The sequence below is a fragment of the Falco rusticolus genome, chromosome 8, assembly GCF_015220075.1.
Source record: "Falco rusticolus isolate bFalRus1 chromosome 8, bFalRus1.pri, whole genome shotgun sequence".
Lineage (NCBI taxonomy): Eukaryota > Metazoa > Chordata > Aves > Falconiformes > Falconidae > Falco > Falco rusticolus.
Window position 1 is genome coordinate 46,122,109 of NC_051194.1, and position 14,987 is coordinate 46,137,095.

At 44.8% G+C, this 14,987-nt stretch overlaps 1 protein-coding gene across 3 annotated transcripts in view; it reads right to left on the reverse strand.

The window, feature by feature from the left end:
- The window catches only part of WIPF1 (WAS/WASL interacting protein family member 1), a 55,630-nt gene that overhangs the window by 40,456 nt on the left and 187 nt on the right, over positions 1-14,987 (reverse strand). Inside the window, exon 2 of one of the 3 annotated variants that reach the window (XM_037397315.1) lies at positions 11,118-14,788. The exons of the other annotated variants lie outside the window; for them this stretch is intronic. The gene's annotated coding sequence lies outside the window, so the exon portion shown is untranslated. The remainder of the gene's footprint in view (positions 1-11,117; positions 14,789-14,987) is intronic. 3 annotated transcript variants of the gene reach the window in all.

The window sequence follows — 14,987 nt, forward strand, 5'->3', positions numbered from 1 at the left end:
TGATCTGGCCACATGTACTGGAGCGTGCCAGAGCTGCGCTGGGAGTCGCTGGCGGGGCAAGCGTGCTTTGCTATCCCGCTGCAACATCTGGGGTGGCTCCAGATGGGAGGAATTTGTTTGCCCAGCAGGTGACTCGCAGCGGTCTCCCAGCCACTTCTGAGCTACGCCCAAGGAAAACAGCCTCCCAGGGTGTTGCTGAGAGTGCGGCGGCGCCTCAGCGTGCCCTTCAGCAGGGCCACGGGGAAGGCACTGCAGGGACAGCAGAGGCAGCTGTGTGACAACGGGGGGATGCGCCGTGTCCACAGAGCTCTCACGCAGTGGGGTTTGCTGAGCCACCACTGACACTGGAGGATCTGTCAGCTCTGACCACTGGCCATTAAGACATGAAGGGAAACTATCTGAAGCCTGATAAATTCCGTCCTCTGTAAAAAACCACTTTCTGCTCCATCCTTGTCACAGATCTGTTGACTGGCACCTTCCAGAGGTCCAAAGCCTCAGCAGGATTGTCAGCAGCAATCTCACACAATAAGCCAACTGCTTCTAACTAATGCTGTCTCTCACCTTGTATATACACAAGTCAAAACCATCTCCTTATCTTCTGAGTGGAAGGCATACCTGAAGCTCTTCCTTATGCACACCTGGGTACCTAATGGAGACGTGTGCTAGCAACCCTGCAGATGGCACAAGTTGTTTTAAGACTGCAAACTGACTTCCCCATGAGATCAAACAGCATTTGATTTATGGATAAAGGACCACCCCAGCAGCAATAACAAGTTGCACAGTGGCCTGACAGATAAGCTACACAGGGATGTTTGACACAGCTGTAAAGCCATTTACACAAATAATCTGCTGCCTTTTTATTGCTTTAGCACAGGACAATCACGGGCTCTGAGGTTTTTGGTTTAGGTTAGAAATGTGCACTACCCTACACCCACACATTTGAGTATACTGGACATGGTGATCCAGGCTAACAGAGCATGCTGAATCCCAGCATTCACAACCCACACACACCACTTGCCTTATAAACATGGGTCCTATTTATTCATTATATGGAAACTCACCCCCTTGACCAACATGGCTAAGACTAACATACACATGCAGAATAGTGCATGTGTCGGGGACTGTTTTCTATCTGGTACCTGTCACCAGAAAATATGAGCAATTAACATCTCAGTGATTGAGCAAAACTATCTGTACTGCTCCTGACCTTCAGCAGGCACAACACATGCGAGGAGTGCAAGAGCAAGCCATCGTGTGAAGCTGCTAATATGCAACTACAAAAAAAACCCAAACCAACCCAAATCTGTTTGCCAAATCACCAGAGCCAAGCACTAATACAGAGGTGTTCAAACTTCAAAGCAGGAGCACAGTCGGCAAGAGTTTGTTGAAAGAATTACAACCAGGCATGGAAACTGGGACTTCTCAGTAGCATATAATCCCTGCTGTTTCCATTTCCTCTTGCTCATTATCGGCACAGACGGGGGCTGAAGATTAGTAAACAGTGGGTGTTTGGGGTGAATTAGAGCATGTATGATGTAGAGCTAGGTATCCTGGTGGCATCTGTGTGACTTCGGAGAGAGTTGTAAATATTTAATGTTGCCCACTACGTTTCTTCAGAACAATGAAATATTTAACACATTCCTTGGGGGTGGGAGGATCATACCACACAGATTCTCTGTTTTATCTTGTCCTTCATCCAGAATGTGAATAAAACCTGATGGTCAAAAATTTTCTGCCCCCCCCCCCCCCCCCCCCATGGTCACGTGTGTGGAAGATGAAGAGTTCACACACTGCTCCTGTCCTGTCTCAAACCAGGAGAAAAAACCAAACCAAACCAAACAAACTCTGGGATAAACCCCTTTACACAGCTACGTAAGTATGAGACATTACATTCTCAGCTATCACCCTTGGTTTTAGCCACAGGTTACCCTTTCAGGGGACAGCCACGCAAACAAAAGCCATTACTAATGAAGTGTAATACGCCTAGAAACACCTACGTATTTCTTGACTTGAGTGAAAACTGCTAAACTGACAAATCTTGCTCTCGCAGTTACTTATCTTCCCTGCCCCAATAATACAGACATCAACAGACTTCTGAAGAAAAGTTCTGCACTGCACATATATCTTATGATATAAATCATAAGATATATTTCTAAAAGGAAAATTTTATCTTTGTGGAAGTCTCTTCATATCATTATAGATATTTCCAATAACCTTAACACGTTCTCAGGAACAAAAAAGGAAGTTTTAATAAAAGGAATGGCACTGGTTGTTGCTTACAAAACTTAATTTCACATAAGACCTAATTTCTTAGTTTATAGCTTTTTTTATACAGCAAGCTTGAGACACAGTTTCTCTTTGACCTGATCAAAGAATATGGGATTACTCAACAGGTCCACCAGCAGAAGAAACAGTGTATGCTGTTTCCAAGGAGTATTTTCAATACTTTTTGCCTAGTAAAAACTGCCTAGCTGTTTTTCCTGGAGCAGCGTCTGTTACACTTTGCCAATGGCATGCCTAATCTTCAAGTAACTTTTTCAATATATAAGCATTGCTATGATGGCAATATTAAAAGCTATTTATTATTGAGCAATTTGTCTTTAGCTGCTAGCATGAGTCTTAAAAGTTTACAGCATGAGTCTTAAAAGTTTACAAAGTTTCAGATATGAAATGTTTGATGAACGATTTTCATATACTTGGTTATTTCTACTATTTATTAGTAGAAAACATCAACTGTTTTAGAAGATCACGCTTAAACCTGAGTAACACTTCATATTCAAACTTCCCAACAGCATGTGTACATATATACATGCACATATACTATGTACATGCAAACAAAGTTAATAAATCTACACTTCAGAGATCATGACCTACCACAACATCCACACATTTTAAATCCACAAAACCAGTATTAATTGACAAAGGCAATTTTTTTTATCTGACACAGGCCATACAGTTCAAAGCTGTTACTTCTGCTTGGTTTATTTTACCTTTACATTCTGAATCATCATACTGGAAGGACTGAAAACTTGTGATTATACAGAAAATAGAAAGGAAGCTAGCTACAAGCAGGAGTATATATTGGCATGATTTCACTGATGACAAAAGAGGGAGCTGTGCACTGTTTTATAGCAGGGGTATCCTATCCAAAGCTCATCCCTTTCACTTTTTTCTTTTTTAAAAGGGAAAGACAGTCCCAATCAGTGGCAACTTTAGTCCATTTCTTCCATTCTTCCCATGGGTGGTATATTCCGCATCAGGAATATCTGGATGCCAAATATAGCCACAGAGCAGAGTCTGTACATACTTACTGGGTGATTATAAAATAGAAGCAGCTTCTCTGCTCTGTGGGGGTTGAGATCTTTTATTCCTTGCTTAGGTATAAGTGCCAGCAATCCCGCACTGATTGGAACTATGCCCAAGTAAGGCAAGCAAAATCAGATCATGTGTTTTTCTTTCATTAGTATTTATTGAAAACAATATTATCTCGAGAACAAATGGGAGAAAGGAAGGCTCAATATATGAATATGTATATCCACTGCATGCCACATTTTCATTTAATTATTTATGCAATTACTATGAATTAGGAGAGTTTATTACTATGAATTAGGAGAGCAGTGGTTAGAGTAGTAACAGGGAATTGCAGGGTCCATGAAAAGCATCCAGATAACAGCCCTAGAGACTAAAGGTCTCTGTTTCCTTGGATGGTGAAAAATTCAGCCCTGTTGAGAGATCCTACATCTCATTCACACATAAGGGGTAGCTACAGGGACACATCCAAGCAAGACTGCTCACACCACTGTGCCCAGTGTTGGCCCGGGTCTGAAAGGATCACTCATGGAATCAGCGAACAGTTTCAAACCTTGTTCACAATTCCAACCACTTCATGATGGCTTTCAGTGTGGAAGTCATTCAATGCCATTTTGAACACAAACTTCTGTCTTGCAGGCCTGGGATGACCAAATCCTTGCACTTAGGCTTTGCTAAACCTGGTAGAAAGACATGTTTAGTCACAGCTCAACTGGCTTAAACTGCCCTATATTGCCAGTCATCAAAACCTGGTTTCATCAACTGCTGAAACAGAGTCAGTTATTAGGAAACCACACTCAAGACGACAAAGCAACACCTCTACCTCAAAAGGGTATGCGAACAGCGGGGTGTCCCTACAGCCCGACAAATAAAAGCAGGTGGGGTTCTGATGCCTTGGCTGTGCAAGTCCCCATAACACACTTGGGAACTGGTGATCAGGACAAGCCCCGCAATGCGCAGGTTGAGATTGAGAGTGGTGGCAATAGTATGGTATTCTGGCTTGAAACAGCTTGGCACCAGGTCTCCCTCATTAGCAGAAGTTCCACACAAGAATATAACCTTGTAATAGTCTATACCCCACTCTGTATGAGTTTTGTTTCGTCTTGCCTCTCCCAATAGCACAAGACCAGGTATTCAGTAGAGAACAGAACAATTACAGCTAAGTATGTGGCTTATGGCTCTGAGGGTGTTACAGCTAAGTATATGGCTTATGGCTCTGAGGGTGTTACCTATGCACAACAGAAAACCCCAGCTTTTGAAGTGTGTCCTAGCATTTTGAAGAATGTGTCTGAAAAGTTGTTGATGACAGAGCAGAAATGCCTTACAGTCCAATTTCTAAAGTATTCAGCAGAGCTGGCTGGCTCCCCTGCAAGGCTGTGCTGCGGCAGCGACCTAAGAGAACAGCGCCGAGGAAAGCAGCAGGGGCCTCCTAAAACCCTCCCGCTCAGCCTGGAAAATTACAGCTGCCCCAGAGTAAGGGGGAGGCTATAGCACAGGTCCCTGGGGGGAGGTGAGAAGATTAGTCACGGGCACTTTGGTAGAGCCCAATGCTTCCAGTCGGTCTGTGGGCCACATCCCTGCAGAGCCAGCACATCCCGGCACGACCCCTCATGGAGGATGAATTGCGAGCCGATACTCCCCGGCTCTCATCGGCAATGCCTCGAAGCATCCCCACACACTGCGGGGGTCTGAAGGTGTTTCTTCACCCGCTTCCCTGCCACTATGCACTGCCAGCAGGGGCTCAGCTACACCAGCTGTGATACAGGCTGTTTATACCTACTTGAGGTTTCATGATGTTAATAGTTTGGATTTAAGTAAACTTTGTGACATATTTAACTTTGGGCTTTTTGCTGCTAAATGGGACAAGGCCTGTTCTCTCAACTTCTAATGCCAAAGCCAGCGCCCAGCATCGCTCTTGGGAATTCTGGTTCTGAAGACCTTCGGTTGTCCACAAGGCTATTTTTGTAAGTATATCCTTGAGAACTATTTAAAAAAAATAATCCCTTATTTTGCACTTGCCCTTATACCAGACAGGATTCCTTAGTGACAGGGTCTGAGATCCTGCACTGATGTGTGCTACAGAAAATGATAGTGGTACTAGGGGTCACATGCTCTGTCGAGAAATGAAGAAATCAAGATCTAAATGTGCCAGAGTTAAATACAGAGAAGTGAGACTGCAATTTGTGACAATTTCACTAGACAAAACTGAGGTTTATTGCATCAAACATGCCTGCAGATACTCAGGGTGTTTTCCTCCCCATACAGTCACATCACAGTGATGCTCCAAAACTAGAAGAAAGACATCAAGGGCACTGGAGCATTAAAGCAGAAGAGTGACCCTGCCTTCAGGATGCTGATTTCCAAAAATAACCAGCAGTGCCTACCAGAGAATAGAAGGAGCACCTCCAGAAGCATAATGGAAGACATCCCAGAGGAAAGCCTGGGGAAATGCTGTCCTGACCTTGCCTGAAACAACCCTGCTCCACCACTCTCTTCTCAGCACTGATCCCCACAGCAACCTTACATCAAGTGCAGGACCAGGGTTGCACCTACCAGCCACGTGCGTCTCTCTGATGCCTAGCTAAGCAGTGGCAGAGGGACACCTCCTTACCTCTATAGAAAGGGAAGAAAATTATATATATATATATATAAAACTATATAACCTTCCTTCTTGTAGGGTTTTTCCATTCTATTTTCATTTGCTTCTGTCCATACCTCACAATGGATGGCTTGGAGCAAAGGTCTTGGAAGCTGTAAATGCTGTGGCATTACCTACCATGTGCTACCATTACTATGGTTTAATGCCTCAGTCTCATTCATTAGTGAGCAGACAGTAAACAAACATATCTGTGAGAAGAATAAAAGCTTTCAGTCTAAGCAAAAAAGAGCGTATACCAATCTTACTGTAAACAACTACAAACTCCATTATTCCTCTTAAGAGGAAACTTTCTTTGGGAACTTTTAAAGTAACACAAACCAGAAGACAACAATGACAGTTCTTTCCCTTGGAAGCACAAAACCCCTCAGTGTTCTCATTTAAGTACTGCACATGATGACATCCAACTGGGTTTTACCCTGCAATTCACTCGCATTATCAGGGACATTCTGCTAAACAACTGGCACATTTTAAGATGAATAAAGAAGGAACTTGTCCAGTCATCTCAAGCTGTTTGTCAGTTATGGAACACTTAATTTTCTAGTTCCCTATAGCAGCTCAAGTTAATTTGTCTTCCTCTTGACTCCAGTCAGCATGCACACTTCTTTTAAGGACGCACAAATGAAAAAAAGAAAAAGCTGTAATAAAACTTGGAGACACTCATCCTGCAGAGAGCTGCTAGGAAGAGGATAACCAGTAAATGAGGAAATAAATATTGCTGTGGTTCCACTTATGGGGACAAGTAAGTATAAGTACACAGCAACTCTTCAGAGTAAGATGCTTCAATGCAAAAAACATCATCTCATCTGAAAATGAAACTAAACAAGACAAGAACATGAGTTGTTCATTTGCACCCAAGGGACACTAGTCAATTCAATTAAGAATAATGTACTTAAAGCTGTGCCATGAAGCAAGTTTTATGTCCCTCCCTAAGCCACCTATTCAGATCAAATGCAGAACTTCTATTTGAAAGTACAGTAGGAAGGTCCAAGGGAAAATTATTTCCTTGTGGTTTGTTGCTGCCTAGTATTAAAACAAAGTTTTAGTGCCGTCTGCTGCTATTTGAGACTTTTGGTTCAAGATATCACCAGAACTACTGACTGGAAAATTTGTCTGTTGAAGTAATTATCTTTCTCTTAGTTTCAGAGTGGTATTAGTCTGGGATGGCTTGAAAATGCGACCTGCAGACAGGAACAATTATATACTGGTAAGTGTTGCCTCTGTGGCCTCAGATGAATAGCACAGCGCACTCTGTAAAACCGAAAGAGACATACTTGTGTATGCTCCCTTACCACTGCACAGCTATCATTTCATTTTTCATTTCATCCCACTGGAATAGAAAATGCATTCTACTGGGCATTGGTCAAATGCATTCCCTATCTCAAAGGTCTCAAAATGAAAGACAAGATATATGACCATATGAAAAATGGTCACATGAACCAAATGGTTCATGAAGGAGCATCTGACCAAACAGAGATACACAGACAGATACCGATAGATTGAGTCACGCAAACTCACTTGTTATACGCATGAACATGTAGTTTGTTTACTTACAACACATGCAACACACACCATCCTTTATGGCTTACATTTAATACTTCCTTTAAAAACTCTTTTCAGTAGCTTTGAACATGAAAGTAAGAGTGGAAAATTGTCTGTTTTGCATTTCTGTGCCAGAACCATGCCCTGCCCTGCTCCCCTCCTTTTGAAAATATATTAGGCAACGTGGGTCAGTCAATGTTGGGTAAATCAGGATATGAAGAGAACAGTAACTAACATGATGGCCATGGAAAAATGGATGAGTTGGGGTACATTGAAGAGAGGACTGTCAAGCTTAGTACTGCATAGCTGATGCATGTTTACCAAACAGAAATCCAAACTGATCCAAAAGAGCGCCAAAATTGTATCACTGAACTACTAGCCAAGGGACATTTCATCAGGTAGGAGTTGGGGGGAAGAATAAATAGTCCTTCGCTGCCTTCCCCCCAGATATTCATCATCACCCACATCTTTCTATTAAAGTGCTACCTAGCTGATGCTAGTTACAAAACCTGTTACCATCCTGTTTAGGCTACTCAGAAAAGGAAGGTTCCTGATTATGCCTCTCTTACAGCTCTGGAGTGCTACATCAGCGGCTGGAGCCTGCAAGCTGCCTCTAAGCATCTCCATCTTTCCTCAGGGACCAGGGTAATTTGAGGGCTGTGATAAGGTCCCACCATTTTCAGAGCCTGCTGGTGAGGTGAGCTAATGAGGCACAGTCTGCTGTTCCCAGCAGAAATAGCAGAGACACCACTGATCTAGGGCAGCAGCTCTCAAACTTAACTGTTCACATAATTCCTTTTTAAAAATAAAAAGGAAGAAAAAAGGAAAGAAAACAGAGTTGGGGTGGGGTGGGGAATTGAAGTTCAGGCAAACTCCTCTTTCACTTCTTGAAAAAGGGGCCACGGCACAGCTCTAAGCCACTGGATGCACAGACTGGTCTGAAGGGTCACTGTTACCAGCTGGAACTCATTTTACCTTAATTCCCAAGAACACATATTTCAAGGATTGTATTTTGCAGATTTGGTAGCACTGCATTTACTCCTTCAGTCTCTCTGGCCTATAGGTATCTTTAAACCAGCAGAAGAAAAACAAGACCAAAAAAATATTTGAAAAAGCAGAGTCTGGACCAGAAAATTCATTACATAGATTATGACTGAATACTCAGAACTACAGGAGATTTAAGTTTTATATAACCTCAAGGTTCAGTGGGAAGAAACTCATGTCACCAGCCAAACCCAGCAGTGTGCTGAGCCAGTGTTATGAACCTGGGGGCAGGGTCTGGACCTGCCAGCCTTGGGCTGCCCACACCAACACACTCATGTGTGCTGCAGGCTACTGCCCTTGCCAAGAAACCCCAAGCTCTCAGCTGTACACGTGCCCCATTGTAAAGATGCCTTTTTTAATGTTCAAGACAGTTTGTTTCAGCCAGCCAGATCATGGAGCATGGCTGATCTGGGACACATTCACAAGTACTCACACTTGTCTTGCTTCCACTGCAGCCAGGCATAGCACCCATACCTATCTTCCAGGCAAAGCTGCCCAGACAATTCAGCTTTATGTAGCTGGCAGGCTCAGCTGTTACAGGGCATTACTCCAACGTGAGCTCTATTGCAATGCACATGTGCAATCGGACAACTGGTCATGGTGACAATAAAATAACATCATTCTATCCAATTTCTATGACTTAAAGGATTTCCCAACTTTCCATGCCTGCTGATGCCCTCTTAGTATTTAGATACCCGTGTCAAGTGAGTTACAAAACTGATCTGTTATTGTGGTGAATAAGTGATGGACAGATCTGCTGAATGATGCAAGGCTCCAATGACTTTTAGTTATGCTTATGTAACTCCATAGTTTCACAGCTGCTAATAATTAGCAGATGACCTGCATAAGTGGTAGACAAAAAAAAAAGGGAAAGAAGAATCCTGCTTCATCACTTCAAAAACAAGCTACCAAAACAAGAGTAATGATTTTTTTTTTTAATCTGCCATGATTTTTTCTCCTCTCAACAGAATTCAAACAAACACAGCATAACGAATTCAGCATAACTTATAACTGAAGAGCTGAATGGTGCCTTGTTCGTAGCATTTGGATTTGAAACACAGATGTAGTTAACTCACAGCTTAACTCCTTCCATGGTACTCTTTTAAAATGCTGATCTGTGTTCTTCTCAGCTTCCAGATTTTAAAAAGTTTTCTTCAAGTGATTTTTTTTTTCTTTTTTAAACAAAGAGAGATTCAAACTTGGATTCAGTGTAGAGCTTCCTCTGCTCTTTTCCTTGCTTAAAAATAAGCCATTAATTGTTATGCAGCAAACTGGGAATAACATCACTTTCTAAAAATTTCCTTTGCAGCTCTTGTCTATTTCACCAAATTCTTTTCCAGATCTGATGTTCTCAGTGCTTCCTGAAAAAGTCAATGTAATAAACTGGTCTTTAGTACTAAAAAACCTATGAATATGACAGATAAAGCAAAAAAAAATGAAAATTATCTTTCAGAAGGTAAAAGCAGTCTCTGTTGCTGAGTGATCTGAAAGTAGTTCAAGTAGGAAGAGGGGATGATTTTACATTTGAAGACAACATCTTTTAACTACTAAGGCACTAGTCTGTCAGTCAGGAGATTTATGATCCTCTGCAGTACTATTACTGACCTGCTGCTGTGAAACTTCAAGGCAAAGCCACTTCCCTACACTATGCTCCTCTCTGTGCTCCAATGTTTGAAGTCTTTATTCAGACTTCTCAAGGCCATTTTTGGATGATTTGAGACCACTGTTATTCCCAGATGTTCCGGGGACAGACAAAAGCAACCATGCTTATCTAGTAATGCAAAAACACAGCACACAGCCAGCTGGAAGGAACCGCTGGATCTCATCTAGTTCAGAGCAGGGCTAATCTGACTTAAGGCAGGTTGTTTGGGCCTTATTCAGTCCAGTTTTTAGACCATCTGCAAGGACAGAGACTCCACAATCTCGCTGGACAACCAGTTTCAGTGGTTAGGCACCCTCACCACCAAGGGCCTTACTGGCAATTTTCATAGGAAGCAGTGCAAGGAGCTGAGGAATGAGATTTCTTCTTAGGGCTCACTTCTCCTCCTGTTAAGTCAGGGTCCAGGAAAATTCAGAACAAACCCTGCTCTACGCCACCTGGTCTTCATGGCCTGAGGATTTCAGCACTCAAGCACAGCATTCACCAAAAATATTGGAGAGGGAGGAAGAGGGAATCACCCCACTTCCTGAAGTTATCACAAGAGAAACATGCACAAGCTATTTTGGGCTCGCTGAATTGAAGCTGCTAAGAGCATTTACTTTAACCTCTGTATTACTTCCCTTTAAAGAATATGCTGTAGTTTTTTTCAGCAGGAGATATGTACTCAAGTTTATCTCAGACAAGAAGGAGAGCCCTCACATGAAGACATGCACTGGATGATAGGAGGGCCCTTCACGTGGACTTTGTCCCGGTTAGGAAATGGCAGGAGCTACACACATACACACACTGAAGAAAATAAAGACGAAGGGTGCCACATGAACAGCTGAAATCTTAAGAACTTTTGCTTCTGCAACATTAGTAGTTAAAGTTACAGAACTATACGTTTTAGCTTCAAAGTGTACTTACGTGTAATTGGAACCAAATGTAGAACACCACCACCGAGGTTACAGCAGAGTTAAGTGTTACAAAACAGACTCTCAAACTACTCCTTGCGCCTCCCGTTTATCTCCTTCCAGGAACAAGAAAAAACTTTCTATTCTGAACTCTTTTGATCTTTCAGATTTAGATGAAACTGCTCCCTTGCCACTTGCATCTCCAGCCTTAGAGACACTCACCACTGATCTTTGTGAACAGAGTTGGACGAGGCCCAAGGACAGCTGCACTTTCAGACTTGTGTGCCTGCAAAGCTGAAGAGTGGCGGCAGTATCTTTCAGAGCCTTAGTATTCAGGGTTATTTCCACTGAAAAAAATTATCTTTTCACAATTCAGATTTCACAACTCGGCAGCGGTGGCGTAGTGCCTGCAGCGAATCGCCACAGAGCACTAATGTAGTAAACAGTTCATAGATTTTCTTCCCCTTCAGATACACATACATGTAGCTGGCGTTACATGAGAGCACTACACTGCCATCACATTGGTCACCACAAGTATCCAAAATATTTTAAACAAAACCTATTAAAGCATGATTCTAGACATCTTTAATACATTTAGGTTTTAGTAATCCCTTTCTGGGCTATTTGCCAACTAACAGTTCAACAGTTGTTATTGAATAACAGGCAGATTTTTCACATACATCTTTGAATTAAGGAGCTAAACAAGTAGGTGTCAACTGCACGCCCAACAGCACGCAGAACAAACAGCTGCCTGGAGGATTTGTGGCCACATCCAGTATTCTCATCTTTGGTACTACCAAGATCTCTTCTACCAACCCAAAACTTAACTACCTCCCCACATAAAGAACGCTTTGACCACCCTTACTCAAGCACAGCTAGCACCATGGATTTTGAATAGAGATACTCGGAGCCCCTTTTTGTAACGGATCCAACAGACCAAGTGTTAGAGTGCACCACATGAAGAAAAGGAGAAAGTGTCCGCATTAGAGCCAAGAATAAGAGAAGTCAGTAGAAAACACAAAAGCATTTAATTAGATTTTCATTTTGATAACACTTCATTGTTGTGAAGAAGCCACAATTAAGACATGTTCACCTTGGCAAAAGCATAAACTTTAAGGAAATCCTCCCCTCTCCATTGCATCACTGTATCTTAAGGTTTCTACACGTAAGTCCATTATGCAGATGGACATTCAGTACAGTTAAAAGTACAGAACATTTCTAAAGACTGCTGCATAACAACTTTTTACTAAACTGTATATATACACCAAGAATAATATATGTGCCTCCAAAGGAAACCTGTGAATTCCTGCCCTCCTGTCACACTTACCAGACACCACCAACATACACTCTTTTCTCCCTCCAAAAAAGCTTCATGTTTATACAAGCAAGGCAGAACACTAACAGCTATTAGAACTTTGTGCACTGTAGGTAATACATCTATACTGCAAAACTGCAGTGTGTTCTCTTCACTCTGGGTTTCTCAAAAAAACACCTCCAAATCCCCACAAAACAAATTCAGAATGGTCTAATAGTCTTGTAGCAATGCAGCCACCAAAGACAGCCTTCCTACCTGATGCCATTCAGAGAGTAAAGTCATGCTGTATAAAGTTTAAAAGTGTAGTTTCAATACTAAGGCAGCAGCAGAAGTTGGGACACAGCTAGAGCTTCAACTGTTTAATTCCCATTTGCTGAGGTGTGTGATCTCAAAGCAGGAGGCAGGGGAGAGGCAGCACAGGGCTTATAGAGGACTTTTGTACAGACGGAGGGAGTAGCTGCTGCTCCTCCTCCTCACTCTCCTTTTCCAGGGATTTTAAACCCAGATTGCTGAACCTTTCAGCGATTCAGTTTACAGCACAATCCCAAGGATAACTGGGAGAGGCTGAATGAGCTGCAGCACAGGGGCAGGAACAGGTGAGCAGCCATAAGAGGGGTGGGAGGGAGAGGGCTGGAAACAGAAACCCCAAAAGCTGCCAAGGGCAATGTGTAGAGTAACCGCAGCCCCCACGGCACAGCCCCTGCCCCAAAGAGCTCGCACTCCAGTCAAGGCCAACCACAGGAACTGGCATGCCTCTCCTTTCACATTCCTCTGAAATTTAAGCAACTATGGCAATAATAATTTCACATACTACAGTGAGAACTACATATTTGACAGGCAGATGCTAAGGACAATGTCCCGCTCAGCTTGAGGTCAGAGGGTGCTGAAGAGCCTAGAAGAGTGAGGCAGAAAGACACACATAATAATGGATGAATGAAAAGCAATGCTTTCTGGAAGAACAGTAACAGGGACTCAAGAGATACAATTTCATATTTTTTAGATTTTTGCCCTTGTCCTAGCTAAACAGATCTTTAACAACACTGCTGTGTACATACAAAATGGTTTTCCTCTCCATTTGTAGCCTTCCTCTGTCCCCCTTGATTCTTTCTCGTACTCTCTTCCCAAATCTCCCTTTCCGCGCCTGTCCTCCCCTCACGTGCTCCGGCTGCACGGCGGGCAGAACTGCTCTCAAACAGCTGCGCTTCCTCCTGGCACGCTCCTTCCCCTCACCCACTCCAGCAGGGGGGAACGTACGTGCCAGCTCAGCCCACCTGGTGCCCACAGCACCCTGAAAGGTGCACTGCCAGAGCGGGGCCCTCTGCAGCAGCACTGCCACCCCGCCTGCCTTCACCGAGGGCAGGAGGGCTCCTGAGCGGGGCACGCCACAGGTACCCTGCGGAGGCCAGGCAGGCTGAGAGGACCTCTTCTTTTTCACATGGCCTCTCGGGCCTCTGCGCTGCGCTCCCAGGTTGGGCCTGGAGGAACTAACAGAGAGCAGAAACAGAGGGAGCAAGACATGCTGCCCATCCTCTGGAGGTCAAGACAACTAAGAACAGCTGCTTGTCACAGCCCCCTCCTTGAGGAAGCATTTCAAAAAATAAAAGAGCAACTTGAAAGTTCCTCATGGTGGGTTCCGGAACAAGCACACCCTAGTGCCATAGACAAGTGCTGTTATCACTTTTGTTTTGCATACGAGGCTGGAGCAGGGCACATGGTAGCAGACGAAGAACACCTACTCTCAGAGAAGGGCTGTGGACCTGCACTGCAGAAAGTGTTTATTAAAAGACAAAGCACAGCCATTGGAGTAGCAGAGGCAAACACGGGGGAAAGTAAGCTAAAACTTTAAGACTGTTTACTCGAGGTTACCAAACTCGACTCCTGCAAAAAACCTGTAAGAGCCAGCTCTGAGGGGACAGACCTGCTTCAGTTGCCCCCACCACAGAGCCTAACTACAAGGTTCACCTCAACATTTGCTGCAGGTAAAAGCAACTGAGGGAGGAAGGGTGTGACACAGACACCTGCGTGAGCAAGTGGCCGCAAGGGCACCCCTCCCGGGTGCCACACGCGTGGGCGGCGGCGTGTGCCACGGCCCCAGCGCGGCCCTCCCCGCCCTGCCACGCCGGCCGGGGTGTCACAGCCGCAGCAGCGACGGGCACGGGTGCCATCAGCCACCTCCTCGGAGGCGCGGGAGAGGCACGGTCGGAGCTGCCAAGAGGGACCGGCGGCGGCGTCCGGAGGCCAGCGCCGTCCTCCGTCCCGGGCACACACCCGGCCCCAGCGAAAGCGAGGGGGAAGCAGGGAGGGATCCCGGCCCCGCCAGCGCGGCTTCGGCAGGCAGGAGGAGCGCGTCCCAGCCCGGGACAGAGCGTCTGGAAGAAAAGACAGAAAGAGAAGAGAGGCGCGAAGCGAGACGGCTCCCGGGGCGGGGGCTGCCGCCGCCCCGCCGCCCGCCCGACCCGTGCCGGCAGGGCGCTCGCCCGCGGGGCCGGGGGTGCCGAGCCGCCCCAGCGCGGCCGCCGGGGCCCTGCCCGCCCCGCACAGCCCCCCCCGCCCCGAGCGGGCCGCGAA